Raw genomic sequence first — 17,139 nt, 5'->3', positions numbered from 1 at the left:
ATGTGATTTGCCTTCTACGCCTTCTCAAATGTGAAAGTTCCATGTAAATGCCATTTGTTTAACCCTGGCTGTACACAGGGGAGACTTTCAGTTTATGATTGAATTTAAATGCTTTTGTTGGTCAGATATTTACTAGAGCCTGAAAGACCTTTAATTGTATTGCTTATCTACTGTTTTGTCTCAGAAAAAAATCTTCCATCCAGGATCACATCCTTCTTGGGACAGCACCTCCAGCTCAATATTAAGGCCATTTTCTAGCACTGAAAAGGCAGCAGAGTGAGACTGAGCTTTAAAGCACCAGAAAAAAGATGTGAAGGGTCAGCATCCAACTGGCCTGACTGAGGTTTGTGCTCTCAGGATACAGCTGAAGTTGTTTTCACATCCTGACTTACAGCTCCTTCCTGGACTTGGTTTCCCCTGTGAGACGTGGATGTGGTGATTTATTTCTTTAATTAATGATCTGAAGTTCAGTTTTTGTGTGGTTGTTTCCCTCATGAATCAGCCTCTCTAGAAATTCTAAAGGCGCTCGAGTGTAAAATTTTAACTATTTATTACCTGTTGTTTGATTGCTGGCATGTTGGAGTAAAGAGGGGAGCCAAAGGCAGCTGTGGTTTGAAAAAGGATCTCAGGGAAATTTGGTAGCTGTGAGGCTTCTTCCGGTGCTGCACAAATGGTTGTTATTCTTCACTGGGCTCTTTTCCCAGGGAATGGTGGACAGAAACAGAGCAGGGAGGAGAGTCAGTGCAGTGTCAGAGGAGAAAGCTGTGACACTCAGATGTGTCACTGAGCTGCCTGGAATATAGGAGAGAGGGTGATCCATAATACGGAATCCCTGGACTTCTGGGAAGTTTTGGACAAGCGTTAGCCAGGTTAAAAATAATTTTTTCCAGAAGGAAGCTAACTAAGCTGCTCTGGGATAAGAGAAAAGGATTATTTATTTTCTTTTTGCCTTATGTAATTGATTGCACATCAGTTACAGTAAGCAGATAACAATCAAGATTTAGATATACACAGGCAGCTTTTACAATGTGCAGAAATTAACAGGAGATTCCCACAGAAATCTGTGCTGGACTCTAGGCAAACAGCACAAGAACAGCTTGCTGTTGCTGTCCCAGTTGGAAAACTGGGAAGAAACAATAGTTGTCCTGTGCAAGAACGAGGTTTAAACTCTGCTAAAAGAGGTCTTGGACCCATACTAGGTAATTCTACAAAAATACCATATTCATGGCCATGAAAAGCAAACAGGGTGTCAGGGATGTTTAGGATGGGAAAGGGCAAAAGAAAAAGAACCCCACTGGATAAATGTGTAGTGAATGTGTCTTTGTTAGACTGGAATCATTGTCTTTAAATGATATAAGAAAGTGAGAAAAGGGAAGAAAGTAGGGTGAGGTGATCACTGTAGGAGGAACAACCAAATAAGGCAGAATTTGTGGATAATACGGTGGAAGCTGTGGCTGCCCCCTCCCTGGGAGTGTCCAAGGCCAGGCTGGATGGGGCTTGGAGCAACCTGGGCTAGTGAAAAGTGTCCCTGCCCATGGCAGGGGGTGGAACTGGATGGTCTGTAAGGTTCCTTCCAATGCAGCCCATTCCATGATTCCATGAATTCTGCAGTTGAGAAGGAAAGAGCTGAAAAAGTCTGAAATTTGGTAACATCATGTTAGGCATGGGAGAACAAACAGGAAGAGGTTATTAATAACTTTCCCTAATGGAAAGACTGGAGGAGAGCAAGTGAAAGTGGCAGGTGGCAGGTTCAGAGTGAATGAAATGCTTTGTTTGACAACACAGATTTCAGGGAGGAACTCCCTGCCAGAGGACGTGGTGTATAGCAGGAAGTGCATGGGCTTGGGAAGCAATGAGACAAATTAAGGGGAAAAGTCTATGAAGGGCAATTAAACATTACTACTACACCTCTGACTCAAAACTGTGAATAACTGGAGCCTGGGAAGAAAGCTGGATGTGGTGTAGCTCTTTGTGCTCAGTCTGTTGGCGTGCTCTTCCCTGGGATCTGTGACCAGTGGAGACAAGGAGACTAGGCTAGACAAGTGTTGGATCCAACCCAGTAAAGCTTTCTTCTTTTCTTGAATGAAATTGGCTCTGCTCCCAAAATTATGTTAACAGTTTGCATTAAAAAATGAAGACCATGTTGTCCAGGAAAATGCTGGGTGGAACATAATATATGTGGGTTTGGGATATATTGGGTTGGTGTCTCAGCATTTCTTACGTACAAAACAAGCATTTGGTGATTCCAAGACTAGTGTCATTGTGCAGATGCTGACACACTGCATGTTTAGCCCGTGTTTAGGGTAGGTGATCAGACACTTCTCCTGCCTTAGGCATAGAACAAAGTCAACTGGAAAAGCCTGATCGAAACACCAAACACAAAGCCTCTGGGAAAAATAATCACAGTTTTCACATAAACCCATATTTTTATGGGTGTACTTGCTGCCAGGCAGGTTTAAACAGCACATCTGTATTCACCTCGTGGGATCAACCTCTGGCTGTGCTTATATCACTGGGAATTCTGCCATGGACTACAGCAGGACAAGATTTTATTCCTTAGGAAACACTTAATGCTGGTTATCCAAGACATTCCTGTGCACATGCTGCTAATGTATTTGGCCAAAGCAGCAGCTGCAGAACAACTGGTAGAGCAGGAAAGGAGCAGAATAACTCCATGAATAAACTAAAATATATCCCAAAACATTATCACTGGATATGGATAGAAATTAAGCTCAAGTGAAGCTGATTTATGGCTAGTAGATGTTTGGTGGTTTGTGGTTTGTTTGGGTTTTTTTTTCCCTTAGGCACGAAATACAATATATGTGAATAGAAATATAAAAGAACAGGTTTGCAAATTTCTTTGTTAGTGTTCTGGTAATCCTGATTAAGAACTGGAAATTCCACCCTGTAATGCAGATAAACAAGTCCCTTGGTTCTGGTAGCTCAGTCCATGGAACCTTTGTGCCTGAGCAAACTTCTTCCAAATTTTTATTCTTTTCCATCACATTAAAATGTAGCAGGAGGTCCCTGTGAGAGCCTCCCTTCACCTGCAGAGATCTGGGGCTTGTTGTGTGTGCTGTGGAAAGATCAAAGTTAATCCAGAATGCTAACCTGGGAAATGTTCCCCTCAGAATTTACACTTGGATGAACTGAGGAGCAGCTGGACAGACAGCTCCAGCAATGATTTGGGACCCAAGCTGGCAACTTAGAAGGCATTGGGAGAGCCGTCACCTCCCACTGCCAGCCATCAGCATTAGGCTGGGACTGAGGAACAGCAGGGGAATGAAGCCATTTTGGCTCCTGGCCCAGGTCTGGAGAACTCCATCCTGCAGCAAATAAACAGCTGGGGACTTAAACTTTGAAAAAAAATAAAACGCAGTGTGTATTTATCTTAGTTTCTGATTGGGGTAAGCAGATGCTGGCTTGCACTGAGGCAGAAAAAAAAAAAAGAAGGCAGACACGGTGACAAGGGGGATCTGTAAAAACTAAAAAGACAGTGGGGAGTTGCAAAGTGGCTCCACGTCATGGCTCCGAGGCATGGGCAGCATCCAGATTAGTGCTCCTGCTCTGGGGTGAAGGTGGCACTTCACTGTGGGCTGCAGTGGGTGGGAGCAGCCTGGTGATGGGAGCAACCTCGCTGTGTTGGATAATGCTCCATTTTGTTAATTCCTCGAAGAGTCACTTCAGGATGTCTCCTGAGCAGTCCTGGAGCAAACCCCCAGGCACTGGCCTTCCTGGCTAGGGCAGGCTGAGCTTGGCCAACTCCTGTATTGTCTCAGCTGCCCGAAGTGCTAGAAACTGCAGTGTGGCCAGGTCTTGTGAAAACAATTTATCTCTCCCATTTAGAGACACAGTTTTTAGACAGTATTTTTTCCAAGTAACGTAGAGAAGGATCTGGGGCCTTCAAGATGATTCACACTTGAAATGTCACCTAGGGCAATTAATTACTGGGTCAGAAAACGGCTGCCCATACGGGCTGTGCTCTGCTGAATCTTTCCTCTCCAGGATGCTTTTGGGATGCTGTTCTGTCTCAAGACATCCTGGCTCTTCTTGCAAAGAGCTATTTAATCTATAGCTTTTTCTCTTCCTTTGTATTAGGGTATTTAAGAGTTTTAGTTGAAGAAAAAAAACTTTCTTCTCTTCAAAAAAATACTCGGTTTAGTTTAAGAACAGCAGTCAGGAAAATGACTCTTTGTTAACTAAGATCTGTGGTATATGAATTCTTCAAAGATAAAAAGTAACACACACGAAAAGCACCTGGATCCCTAAGGCCATGTTGTATTTTTTCTTAAAGTAGTCTTTTATTTAAAGAGTAAATGCCTGGTAATATAAAGGCAGTGAAACAGCAATTAATGCTGTAAACTTTTACTCCTGTCGGTTAATTTGGCCTCTGTGTGCTAAACCATACAGGAAATAAACTTTGCTTTTATTGTAAACCACAGGGGCCTCGTGCAGAACTGTCTGTGCTTTTAACTCCTTTCCTAACCAGAGTTCAGCTCATCACACAAGCACAACCAAGTCTGTTTTCCCTCTGCTGTGCAGGGCTCCTCATCACCAGCAGAAATCCACAGCTTCTGAAAAATAATTACAGGAGCAGCTGTTTCAATAAACCTCCCAAACTGCAGCCCTGTGTGTTGTTATCTCAGGCTGCTTCCCTGGAAATACTGTTGGAGTGCTGGGCTGATGTGGAGGGTGCAGTCTCAGGGGCGCTGAGGTGGGACCTGGCTGCTTGTGTCAGTTCTTACAGAGTGGAGCTGCTGCCAGGATTGCACAGACCCATCCTGGGATCTCCATGAAGCTGAAGATAAAGCAAAAATAATCCTTCAGGCTTTCAGAAAGAGCTGGCTGAAAAAAACAGATTTAGAATCTGACAGTGGGGGTGGGTTCAGACAATCAGAACTTTTTTTAAGCTTCCACAGCAAGCAGGTGAGCAGTGGCACCTTCAGGGCCTTTCCCCTGCTTTTCTCTGCCACATGGTAAATGTTTGAGTATTTGGGAATATATCATGTATCAGAGAACTGTCTGCATCTTGTGATACTGAGCCCTCACTATCTTGTTGGAGATCAGTTTTTTGTGTGGTAAATTGCTTTACAGTCCATGTGCAAAGCCTGTCTGTGGGGCTGGGCTGTGGTGTATTATACCCTTTGTAGAATCAGCCAGAAATTATCCCTGAAAGTAAATAAGCAGTGATTAGAAAAAATAATTATTCCTGATGACTAACAGCTCAGGAAAAGGAGCTCTGAGAGGTGAAGAGAAAATTGTTCAAAGCGTCTGTGACAGAGGTAGCTTGAACTTAAGGACTTTACTTTTTTTCTTCTACATAGTAAAAGTTCCCATCTGCCTGTTTTGTGGCTCAGGTAGGAGAGTCCAGTGAGATGCTGATGCTGTGGAGACCCCAGGAATACAGAGAGCAGCTAGCTGATGAGTGAGAATGCTCCCAGGCCTGGCCACTCTCGTCCCTGTGCTGTTCAGGAATTGTTCATTTGGTACTGGGCTTTGGGAGGAGTGGATCTCTTCATTTTTATTTAACCCAGCCCGACGCTGTGACAAGGCACATGGAGACTTCCAGGGAAACTCAGCCTGCCAAGCTCCTGCTGCAGAAAACTGTGTGTAATAAATGAAGAGTTCATATTCTGCTGCTGCTTATGCTTCGTCAGTGCATAACTGAGATAATGGAGCCTGTATTCCACAGTAGGAAGCTTGCTCTCTGTTGATTTTGGACCAGACTAACAGTTTTCGGGCTTATAAAAGTCAAATGCCACAAGACTGACTTAGAAAATTGCCGAGGGTCAATTTATTTAGTATTGTAATGGTGTTGTTTTCTTTTGGATGATGACAATTCTGGGTGCTGCGGTGGTTCTTGGACAGTGTCAGTGGTGGTTAAAGCATACATCCATGTTTACATCTTCACCTAAAGGAAAGTAAGAGGAAGCCTAGGTCTGGAAGCCTGATTTTGCAAGATATGTTTATTCTGGATAACTTCAGTAGTCATTAAAAAAAAGTCAAAAGAAATCATTCGGAGGTGTGAATATTTGCATTTGCAAGTCCTTTCTGCTGCTGAGTGAAGTAAAAGCCTGCGGCAGAAATGGCCCAAGGCCATGGTTTGATCTGTGCTTTCACTCCTTACTGCTGCTGAGAGAAGCAGCCCTGCCTCCGCTGGCTTCTTCCCTTTGCTTGTGATGGCACAAGAATCAGCTGTGAGCTGGGCTGGGGCCCCAAAGCAGCGCTGCTGTGTGCCTGGAGGAGATTCCCAGCTCAGAGCTCCAGGGAGCCCGGCCAAGGCATAGCCTGGCACTGACCTCTGCTCTCTGACCAGGGACAGGACCCCAGGGAACGGCTGGAGCTCTGTCAGGGAAGGTTCAGACTAGATGTTATAAAAAGATTCCTCATCCAGGCGGTGGTCAGGCACTAAACAGCGCCCCAGGGAATGGTCACAGACCCAGAGTTCCAGGATTGCTTGGACAGCACTCTCAGGCACAGGATGGGATTGTTGGCGTGTCCTGTGCAGGGCCAGGAGCTGGACTGGATGATCCCTGAGGGTCTCTTCCAGTTTAGGGTATTCTGTGAGTCTGTGATTCCAAGGAGTGGTGAATCCATGCTCAGGGGCAGGCTCTTGGAGTTGGTGGAGCAGGTCTCTTTCCATATCCCTGATTTATGCAGGTTGAGTGTCCATGGTCCTGGTAAGAAGCTGTGCTTCTCTGACTGTCTTTCCCAGATAATCCTGCCCGGACCCGGCTGGATGAGGTGAGGGTTGGGAGCAGCCTGTGCACAGCCCTTGCATGAGGATGGGCAGGCTTTGGATGTTGGAGGGGTTAGGCTGTAGGAGCTTGGAGCTGCTGCCAGGCAGTGCCTGGAGAATTCCCAGGGACCCAGGCTGCTTCCCGTGCAAAGTTCATCCCTAATCCAGCATAGCTCCTGGTGAGGTTGTTTGCAGAGATCACATGAAGGGAGAGGAGATTCTGCTGCTGTCCCCAGGCCTGGAGCCCATCATGAGCAGAGTGAAAAGGAGTCAGGCACCCTCTATGTCTCTGGTCAAACCTTCCTTGTTAGAGGGGACAAGTTTCAGTCTGACACCTCTCCAGATCTGGGACACCTCCCAGCATTCAGCAGCTGGAAGCTTCAGTTGCATTCCCTGTTCTTCTGTGCTCAGGTTCTTGGGTTGTCTACAAAAAGTAGGGAGGTACTCTGCTAGTACCAGCTCCAGTGCTGCCAGAACTTCCTGGGACTTCTGGGTTTTAACTTCTCCTTTGCCCTGTTGCTGGGGATCCTGTGTTCCATGTGCATGGAAATATAGTGTAGAAAGGCTCACTGCTGTCCCATGAGCAAACATACCTTTTTTTTGGCTGATGATGGAATGAGATTTTAAATGTTAAAATCTTGCATTAAAATCCCTGAAAATGGAAGTTTTGGCTGCGTGGGGTTTGTTTGGTTTTGAAATGCAGACAAATAATCCCACTGGGCATTGCTGTCACTTTTCACAGAACTTTAAAAAAAAGAAAAAAGGAAGGAAAAATCCCAGAGAAACACAAAGTCAGTCTCTGGATGCACACAGAGTCTGCGATTGGGGAGTCAGTCTTTGAGCAGACCAGGGGAAGAGCTTTAGCATATCTTGACTTCTGAATGACTTTGACTTGGCAGCAGTGACTCTCTGTAAGCCTTTTACAGAATGAACAGAAGCATCTAAGGAGAGAGTAGAGGCATGTGTCATTTCTGGCTTAGGTGAAGAACAGAGATATCCTGACTAAAGGAGAGTCTATCTATCTGCACAGCCCCCAGAACACTGGAATACTGGAATACTCCCGGAAGTTTGTGCATCTCTGGTAGGCTTGAGACTGAGCTGGGCTCTTGGACAAAACAACTGGATGCTTCCAGTGCAGTCAGGAGCCTGGACAGGCCAGGAAATACTGAATGAGCAACTCAAAATGTGTTGGGGAGCAGCCAGGAAGGAGGAGAGTTGAAGGAGAATGCACCATGTCACCCTTCTTTTCATGGAATCATGGAATATCCTGAGTTGGAAGGGACCCACAAGGATCAAGTCCAGCTCCTGGCCCTGCACAGACACCCCAACAATCCCACCCTGTGCCTGGGAGCATTGTCCTGGAGGTCTGGCAGCCTTGGGGCTGTGATCATTCCCTGGAGAGTCCTTTCAGTGCCCCACCACCTTTTCATTGCAGCCAAAAAAAGACAAAGATTTACCTCTGAATTTGGTGCTTCAGTAGGAAAAGAGTCAGCTGACAGAACCATTTTAATGTACTGGAACAAAACGTGAAGTTTATTAAATGGTACTTTTAAACATGATAAGATGTTCTCTGTTAGACTCGTGGTAACACCACAATAGTCCTTGACAGGCAGGTGCTAAAGGATTAATGGATTCACCCCCACACACTTCCCCAGTGCTTGGGTATCATTTATTAAGAGCAGAATTTGCCTTAAGCTGTGATAATAACCTTGATCCTTAAGGTGCCTTCGTGAAGAGTAAAGCTAAAACACATTAAAAAGTCATCAGGGCTTCATTAGGCGGTGCTGCTGCTGCTGTGTGCCAGAAGCTGGGAGATAAAAATAAGGAAATGTTACTTGTCCTCCTGCTTGACAAATGGCCAGAGGAATCGGCTTTTGGCCACTGCAGGAGGAAAGTAGCTAAACAGACACTGGATGTTGCAGCAAGACAGTCCTGACCTATTTGTGGCCTTTTAGTATCTTGTTAGAGTTTGACTGTCGTCCAGGTGTGGTGGAATGGTACAGCCCATCAGACAACAAATCAGTGACACTGAAAAACTTTGCTGGAACACTGAAGTCAAACTCTCCTTGCTGCAGCAAGGGAGGAAAGGTTTCTGATTTTTTCTTAACTAATTCCTTGAGCTCCATCAGCAAGTTGGCAGTGTGGCACTTGGGAACCTGCTCAGCTGTGCTGGGCTGTGCCAACCAGAGGGGCCAGGCTGGTGTTGCTGGCTGAACTTCCCAAAGCAGCCCAAGGCAACTAAATGCCAAATCTCCCTGGGACTTTATTCTCTTTGCAGTCTGTGTTAGAGTAAGTAAAAATGAGTGGGAGTTGGGTCTCTAAGCACCCTTGACTCCTGAGAATCCTGATTACCCAAGACGTTAGTACATGGAGGTGACGTTAACTTTCCTGTTTCGTTCTCCTGGTAGGAAAAAACTTGTGTGCACAAGGATCTTTGGACTTGGGTGTTGTGGGTGTGGGATTTAACAAGTTTTCAGGCCTTGGGTTATTGAATGAATGCAGTTACAATGGCATTATAATCCATGAGAGAAGCTTTTATTTCTGTTCTCATGAATCAGCTTTTTCATTTATGTAACTTTCTATGGTTTCTGGAGCAAGTCGTGGTCTTGTTTTGGGAAGTGCTGACTTTGTCCTTTGTTCCAGCTATATTTTTGGCTTGTGTTCCAAAATCTGGTCTGTGGGGTGGTACCTTATGCCAGGCTAAAGCCCTGTTGCAGACAGCCCATGTGTGCTGCCAGACGTGATGTAACCTCCAGGTTAAATTGCAAAACCCTTTTGGTAACCTGGATTTTACCCCAGCCTAGCTCTTGAGTGATGGACCATTTGCACCCATTCACCTTTTTTGCTGTTAAAAGATGTCTTCCAAACCCACACGTGAGCAGCAGGAATGTGGTTGTTGCTCTCAGTGGGAGCTGGAGCCTGTTCCCTCCTGCCCCAGGTCTTGGGCTGGTGGTGCTGACCCAGCCCAGGGTCGGTGGGTGCCTGGTGGTAAAAACCATTTCCAAATAAACCACTTTTAAGCTGTTGGGGTCTGACCACATCAAACCAGTGCTGCTGTGCAGCATTCATGTGGATATTGCCATGGGCTTTCCCAAAGGACCCTGCAGGGAGAGAGTCATATGGAGTACACATGGAGTCCATCTGGACACTTTTGAATTTCTGGAAAATGAAAAAAAAGAGCAGCACAAGTCCAGCGTGAACTTTTCAGCCTCCTGTGTTTGATTTAGGTCCTGTAAGTTCATGGTGGTTTTGCTGTGTTTGTCTTCGATCTCATTCCCTCCAGACCAGAATCCATCAGGAGAGACGACGATGGCCCCACTTGTATAATGCTCTGCTTAAAATAACCAGAACAAAGAAGTGCTTTGAGTTCTGTGATGATAATTACCCAGACCTAAAAATAAGCAGACGTTCTACCAGGCAGGGAGAAATAAGAGTGAGACAGGAATTGCTGGGAGACACCTGGCAAAGCTCTGATCAAGCCAGGTCACGGCTGGAGTTGCCTGCAGGTTTCCCACCTTCTGACGACATTTACAATGACACCACCAGAACCTCACATCGAATTTTTAAGCTAATATAGAGGGACAAAATCAGCTTATTCATACAAATGAATCCAACAAAACCCACTCTAGACAAAAAAATAGCTTCTGGAATGTGAGTAAAAGCAGGGAAAACTGATGAGGCCATGACTGAGGCTGCTCAGAAGGGAGCCCCGCTGCCATGTGCTGGGGTGGAGAATGAGCTTAGGGGGCTGTCAGGAATCTGTGACATTTAAATCCATGGCTGAGCTGCTGGACTGTTTAACTCCTACAAATTAGGTTGTAGTGGGATGGGAAATTCCAAGCATTTTGCAGCTCATTTGCAAGGATGAGCTTTTGCATTAGGGACTGGATGAAGAAGGCAAGGTCATTTGAGAAATTAGATGAGACAGATAAAACCCCCAATATTTTTACTCTTAATTCCAAAACGTGGCAGTGGATTGCAGCAGTGTGGCCACAGCCCAGTCCACAGGACATCCTGTGACAAGTCAATTTGTCTTGGCAGCACTTGGCATTCCTCATGCTGCCCATTGCTCACAGAAAAATCACAACAGAGGTTGTCCTTCCACTGCAGGCTGGCGCTGGAGTTTGCTGAACATTTCTTCCACTGCACTTTTCCCATTCACTGCTTACATTTCAGCTTATCCATCTCCAGGACATTCTGAAGCTTCTGGAGAACTGATGGCTACAAGTCTGGCCGCAGCCAGAAGCATCACCTGGAGTTCAGACTTGACCTTCCTGCACAAAGCAGCTGCTTCTGGGATTTAAAGATTTGCGCCCACTAAGGATGAAGCAGCGTCTTTAAAACCATCATTGGCATACAGTACAGCTGCTTTAAAGCTGTAGTTGCTTTTGCTTATCTGGAACCCAAAGGCTGGAAATGGAAAAAAAAAAATCCCCTTTTAAATGTGGTGTTGTCTTGAAACTGGGTTGAGAAATGTTTAAGATTAAATGGCTAAGATCTGCTCTAAGGTGTTGCTTCTCTGTTGTCCTGGTGCTGGATCCCACCTGTGAGGTTGGGAGAGGCAGCTCAGGACACACTGCAGCAAGTGCTGGAGAGACTCATAGAATCATGGAATTGTTATGGTTGAAAAGACCTTCGAGATCAGTCCAACCATCAACCCAGCCCCTGCCCCATGTTCATCAAACATGTCCTCAAGTGCCACATCCACACGTGTTTTGAATGCTTCCAGCGGATGGTGCCTCCACCACTTCTCTGGGCAGGCTGTTCTAATGCTTCATAACCATGTCCATGAAAAATGTTTTCCTAATTCCTAATGTAAACCTTCCCTGGTGCAACTTGAGGCCACTCCTTTGGTCCTGATGCTCAATAACCGATGATACAGTGATGGCTGGGAACATCATAAGAAATCTCTTTGTAATTCTTTTAAATCCTCACAATAAAGCATGAGCCATTTAATCCCATCATTGGGAAAGAAATCAATAAAGTCTGTGTTTTTCCCTTGTGTGGAGGTTGGGACATAGGAGCCACAGAAGTGGTGGAGAAGCCCCATGCCAAGGGCCAGGATGGCAGAGCTGCAGTCAGCAAGTTCGTTGTTCAATCAAAACAGCAGCACTCAGACTGTAAACTTAATTTGAGTTCCAGTGGTCCATAAATAGATTTCCAAAACACGTCTATTGTCCAATAAGGGATTTATTTATATACTGAAAAAATAACAAGACTGAAAAAAACCAACCCAAACCCCTTCTTGGCCAGCAGTGTGGACTGGACTGTGCTCTGTGTGTGTGCCTGTGTACACCAAATGAGATAGACTCTTCTGTGAAGTTCAGTTCAAAAAAGTTTTTAAAACTAGTGTTTCCCTGCAGTGGGATCGTGCTGGGAGAAGTTTCCTCTTGAACAGCCAGCACAGTCCTGGCTGGAGCTGAGGCTGGAATAATGCCTGCTTGCTGGACCAAGGTGCTGCAGCATCATTCCTCCCTCCTTTCTGCTTATTATCTTCTACCTGAGTTCATTTTATTTAGGTTGAGTGTTTTGTTTTGTTTTGTTTTTTTCAATGAGTAAAGATTTGGAAATGTTGCAGCATTTTCTGCAAAGTTTATTCGTACTTTCAGGTTAAAATTTTATTTTTGATGGATTGATTTGCTGGCAAACTTCACCTGTTTGTACTTTTAGCAACTTTGATGTGGTTTCTCTTGTGTTACATCACTGATGGGAGTTAGATATAAGAATAATAAATTGAATTTCTGGCGTGTATTCAAGTGAGGGGCAATACTTGTTCACAGTTCTACAGTCATTTTTATAATTTTGTTTTTTGTTTGTTTTGTTGAAAGCTTAATGTTTCATGATTGGCTTGTAACTGGAAAAGAAGGGACTCTTGATACCCAGTGGATTTTGCAGCACAAGATCACAGTGTGTGGTGAGGCTTTGCGTAATCACCGATGACTTGCCATAAAGCTGTTTCTGTCTTGGGACCAGACCCTGAAAGCCAAAACAAACACAGAATAGATTTATTTCATTAAATGTTCCTTTCAGTATTATCTTGGGAACATCAGCAAGAAGTAAAATACCTCCACTCACCTTAGTTTTTCTCCCAAGTGTGTGTCGAGGCCGAGAAACCAGGATGTGTTTCTGTTTCTGGGGTTGGGGTGAAGACACCTGTGAGCCAGATGGGCTGTTCCGAGGGCATCCTTGTTCCCAGGCAGGGCAGTGGGGAGCTCCAGAGGATGCAGCCCTTCCTCCCAGCAGCACTGACTTCACCTGCTCCCACCCCTTCTCCATCCCACTGGGATTTTCCCCTGATCTCTATCCAGCCATTTTGCTCATTCCCTCCACTCCTGCCCCCAGCCTCTTCCCTTTCTTGCTGCTGTCTGTCCATCCTTATCTTCCATTTCTCTGTTCTTGTGCTTTTGTGTCTCCACAAATCCTGCTGCCCCGCCAGTGCTGATCTCAAGCCTCAGGGCCCTGCTCGGCTCCCCAGCTCCTGTGCTGACTCCGGGCACATTCCTGGCTCTCCACTGCTGCTCTTGGCCCTGCACAACGTGTCAGGAGCACTCGGAATAAACAAGGATTTTCGTGTTTGCCAGCTGCAGCGAGCTGCTCTTCACGGGCCAGAATGGCTTCAGACATGACAGTTGTTTATGTAGGCCGAGGTGCGGGGTCTGGGAAGGCGCTGGCCGCTGTCCATGCCTGCCCAGGCAGCTGGGAGAGGTTTTCTGGGAAGCGAGTGCTGTGTGTTGACAGGCGCATCCTGAAGAAAGACTCCTTCCCAAACATGGACAGCAGGAACCATCTTCCAAGCTCTGTCCCGAGGAGAACGTGTGCCCTTTCAAGTAAGACAAAACACCCTGAAGCAGCAGCAGACGTCTCTTGCTCTATTTTCAGCCCTTCCCTCCCAGTGCTATTCCACTGCCTAAAATTAATGGAAGTTTTCTAAATAAAATCCCATAAAATAACAGGATCTGGCAGCTCGGTGTTCCTGTTGCCCAGTGGTTGGTGCCTTGTTTCTCTGAAGCATTTACTGCTCTTATGTAAATGCTCATCACTGTGGCCAGGGGACTTGTCTGAGTAGCTGGGAGAAAACAGTGCTGCTTAATCTTCCAACTTTTTCTTGTCTGGCCAGAAAACTAGGGTTCCAGACTAATATTCCTCATGCATCAACGTCATCTTTGCTTTTCTGTAGAGTTCTCTACAGAATTACCTCCCTTGACTACAGATGACCTGAAAGCAACAGAGACCACACTTCATGCTTCCCTTACAATGGTGCCTTTTATAGAAGAAAAAAACCAACCATTTCCAGCTTTACCAGCTCTTCCAAAACAAGCAGAGAGGGTTGTGATCACCCTTTGGAGCCACAGTCATCAGTTTGGGATGTGGTTGTACGTCTTGGAACTGAAAAAACAGCCCAGAGACTGTCACACTGTGAGATGCTGGGAGGATGTGAGGATATGTGTGTGGCCAAGACAATCTATTTATGAGAATGATTTTAAAAAAAAAAAATAAAGTGACTTCTCAGGGGATCAAAATGCTGATTCCTGGCCAACTCAGAGCTCTTGTTTTACGTGGAAGAGTGTACAGGTTAATGGTAAAGTGGGTAAAAGCTTAATAATTTTGGGGCATCTCAAAGTGTGTTCTCACTAAGCAATGGATTCTGGACAAGCTAAGGACCTGAGAGTAATAAAAAACTGTTTGGGTCTGAAATTTAGAAATTACAGGAAATGGTTAATTAAAACTGTAACTGGTCCAGGGGAAAAAGTTTACTACCAGGTCATACAGACAGAAGAGTTTACACTTCCAAAGACCTTTCCCTTATTTTAGCCCTACAGAACAGTTAATGAAGGAAGTGCTCCCTTTTTTTCCCCTCTGAGCTGTAGAACACAACAGAGAAAAGCTTTCCCTGCTTCTCCTGCTGCTGTTAGAGGCAGGCAAGGAAACCTCTTCCCCAGAGCTTTGAGTCTGCTGAGAAAGCCTTTATAGAGCCTCTACACAAATTACTTCCTCGGGGCGCTATTAACTCCTCCAGTTTGATTTATTTTTAGCCATGATGAAAATTAGCAATATCCTTGTGTTTCAGGGTGCTCACACAGCGAGTCCAGCGGGTCCTGTGCATACGTGGCCGGAGGAATTACATTAGCATCTCAGCAGGCAGCTTCCCTGCTGGAGCTGAGAGCACATTTCCCTCTGTCCAGAGGGCAGGATCGGTCCCTGTGTGCTGCTCTGGGCTGGTTGTGCCCCTCTCGAGCTCTCCTTGAACCTGCCATGGACAGAGCAGCTTCAGACCGAGTCGGAGAGTGCTTGAAGGTTCCCTTTCAGATTTGCCAGGCTCTGTTCCCCAGCCCACATCCCTCAGGGCTGCGCTCTCATACTCCCTGCTGCTCCTGGCGCTCCTGGTCCAGCTGGGTGCCCGTGGGTGCGGGCTGTGTGACTGGGGCCCGGCTGGTGCCCGTGGGTGCGGGCTGTGTTAGCGGGGCCCGGCTGGTGCCCGTGGGTGCGGGCTGTGTGACTGGGGCCCGGCTGGTGCCCGTGGGTGCGGGCTGTGTGACTGGGGCCCGGCTGGTGCCCGTGGGTGCGGGCTGTGTTAGCGGGGCCCGGCTGGTGCCTGTGGGTGTGGGCTGTGTTAGCGGGGCCCGGCTGGTGCCCGTGGGTGCGGGCTGTGTTAGCGGGGCCCGGCTGGTGCCTGTGGGTGTGGGCTGTGTTAGCGGGGCCCGGCTGGTGCCCGTGGGTGCGGGCTGTGTTAGCGGGGCCCGGCTGGTGCCTGTGGGTGTGGGCTGTGTTAGCGGGGCCCGGCTGGTGCCCGTGGGTGCGGGCTGTGTTAGCGGGGCCCGGCTGGTGCCCGTGGGTGCGGGCTGTGTGACTGGGGCCCGGCTGGTGCCCGTGGGTGCGGGCTGTGTGACTGGGGCCCGGCTGGTGCCCGTGGGTGCGGGCTGTGTTAGCGGGGCCCGGCTGGTGCCTGTGGGTGTGGGCTGTGTTAGCGGGGCCCGGCTGGTGCCCGTGGGTGCGGGCTGTGTTAGCGGGGCCCGGCTGGTGCCCGTGGGTGCGGGCTGTGTGACTGTGGGCTGGCTGGGTGCCCGTGGGTGCGGGCTGTGTTAGCGGGGCCCGGCTGGTGCCCGTGGGTGCGGGCTGTGTGACTGGGGCCCGGCTGGTGCCCGTGGGTGCGGGCTGTGTGACTGGGGCCCGGCTGGGTGCCCGTGGGTGCGGGCTGTGTGACTGTGGGCTGGCTGGGTGCCCGTGGGTGCGGGCTGTGTGACTGGGGCCCGGCTGGTGCCCGTGGGTGCGGGCTGTGTGACTGGGGCCCGGCTGGTGCCCGTGGGTGCGGGCTGTGTGACTGGGGCCCGGCTGGGTGCCCGTGGGTGCGGGCTGTGTGACTGTGGGCTGGCTGGGTGCCCGTGGGTGCGGGCTGTGTGACTGGGGCCCGGCTGGTGCCCGTGGGTGCGGGCTGTGTGACTGGGGCCCGGCTGGTGCCCGTGGGTGCGGGCTGTGTGAGCCGGGACACGCGCTCCATATTTGGCTCTGGGCTGGCTGTCTCTGACCCCGGCAGCTCCGGGTTTGCCTGTGGCCGTATATGGAGCAGCTGCTCCGGCAGCTGCGGCTGACCTGAGTTAGCACCAGCAACATCTGTGTGAAATGCTGCTCCTGCGGAACCCAGCCCATTATGGTAAAGCCAGGCCTTGGACTGGCTTTGCAGCGAAGAGGGTAATTTGAAGAAAACAAATTTCCCATTAAACTCCATTTTTTTATTGTTTGCTAGGATGTGCATGGTTACAATCTTCTTTGTGGTGGTAAAGTCACGCAGAGGGAGAGCAGAGCATAAGCAGAACATCTCTGTGTCACGAAGTAATTCATAATGACAGCAATAAAAACCTCCTTCCCTGTGCAGAGCCAGCACCATGCTTGTCTCACAGATCTGTCTTTTCCCATGGATGCTGTGTGAGTGCACAAGGACAGGTAGCATCCAGTGTGAGGCCTCACCCAGCTTCCCTGACACGAGTTAGGATGGGGATGTGGGGTCACAGCTCTCCATTGACTGTACATGCCCTGCTGACAGCCAGGACACAACAGGAGAGGGATTTGTGTGCAAAGAAGCATGAACCAAAAATGCTTGGTGAGGTAGGTCTCTTGTCACCAAGGTGGACAAAAGTCTGGACTTTAAGAAGGAGTGGGGGTTCAGCCCATGGTTCCAAGGGCACAAGGAAGCAGTTTGTGCCTCAAATGTGCCTCCAGCAAACTCCACTGCATCTGAAAAAACAACATTTCCCTGAGTTAACTGCAAAATCTGGGCAGCACAAGGGCCCTGCACACACCTCTGCTTTTGGGTGGGCACCTTTAAGCTACACAACACTCACATTTCTGTAGGGACAGCACCTGTTGAGTTTTGTAGCACCCGAGTCAAAGCTCAGCTCTGACTC

At 47.9% G+C, this 17,139-nt stretch overlaps 1 protein-coding gene across 1 annotated transcript in view; it reads left to right on the top strand.

The window, feature by feature from the left end:
* The window catches only part of SH3BGRL (SH3 domain binding glutamate rich protein like), a 31,116-nt gene that overhangs the window by 5,779 nt on the left and 8,198 nt on the right, over positions 1-17,139 (top strand). The gene's annotated exons all lie outside the window — the stretch shown is intronic.

This window comes from Sylvia atricapilla, chromosome Z (genome assembly GCF_009819655.1).
Source record: "Sylvia atricapilla isolate bSylAtr1 chromosome Z, bSylAtr1.pri, whole genome shotgun sequence".
NCBI classification, from domain to species: Eukaryota; Metazoa; Chordata; class Aves; order Passeriformes; family Sylviidae; genus Sylvia; species Sylvia atricapilla.
Note: the sequence above shows the minus strand (reverse complement) of the source record. Positions and strands in the feature narration are given on the sequence as shown.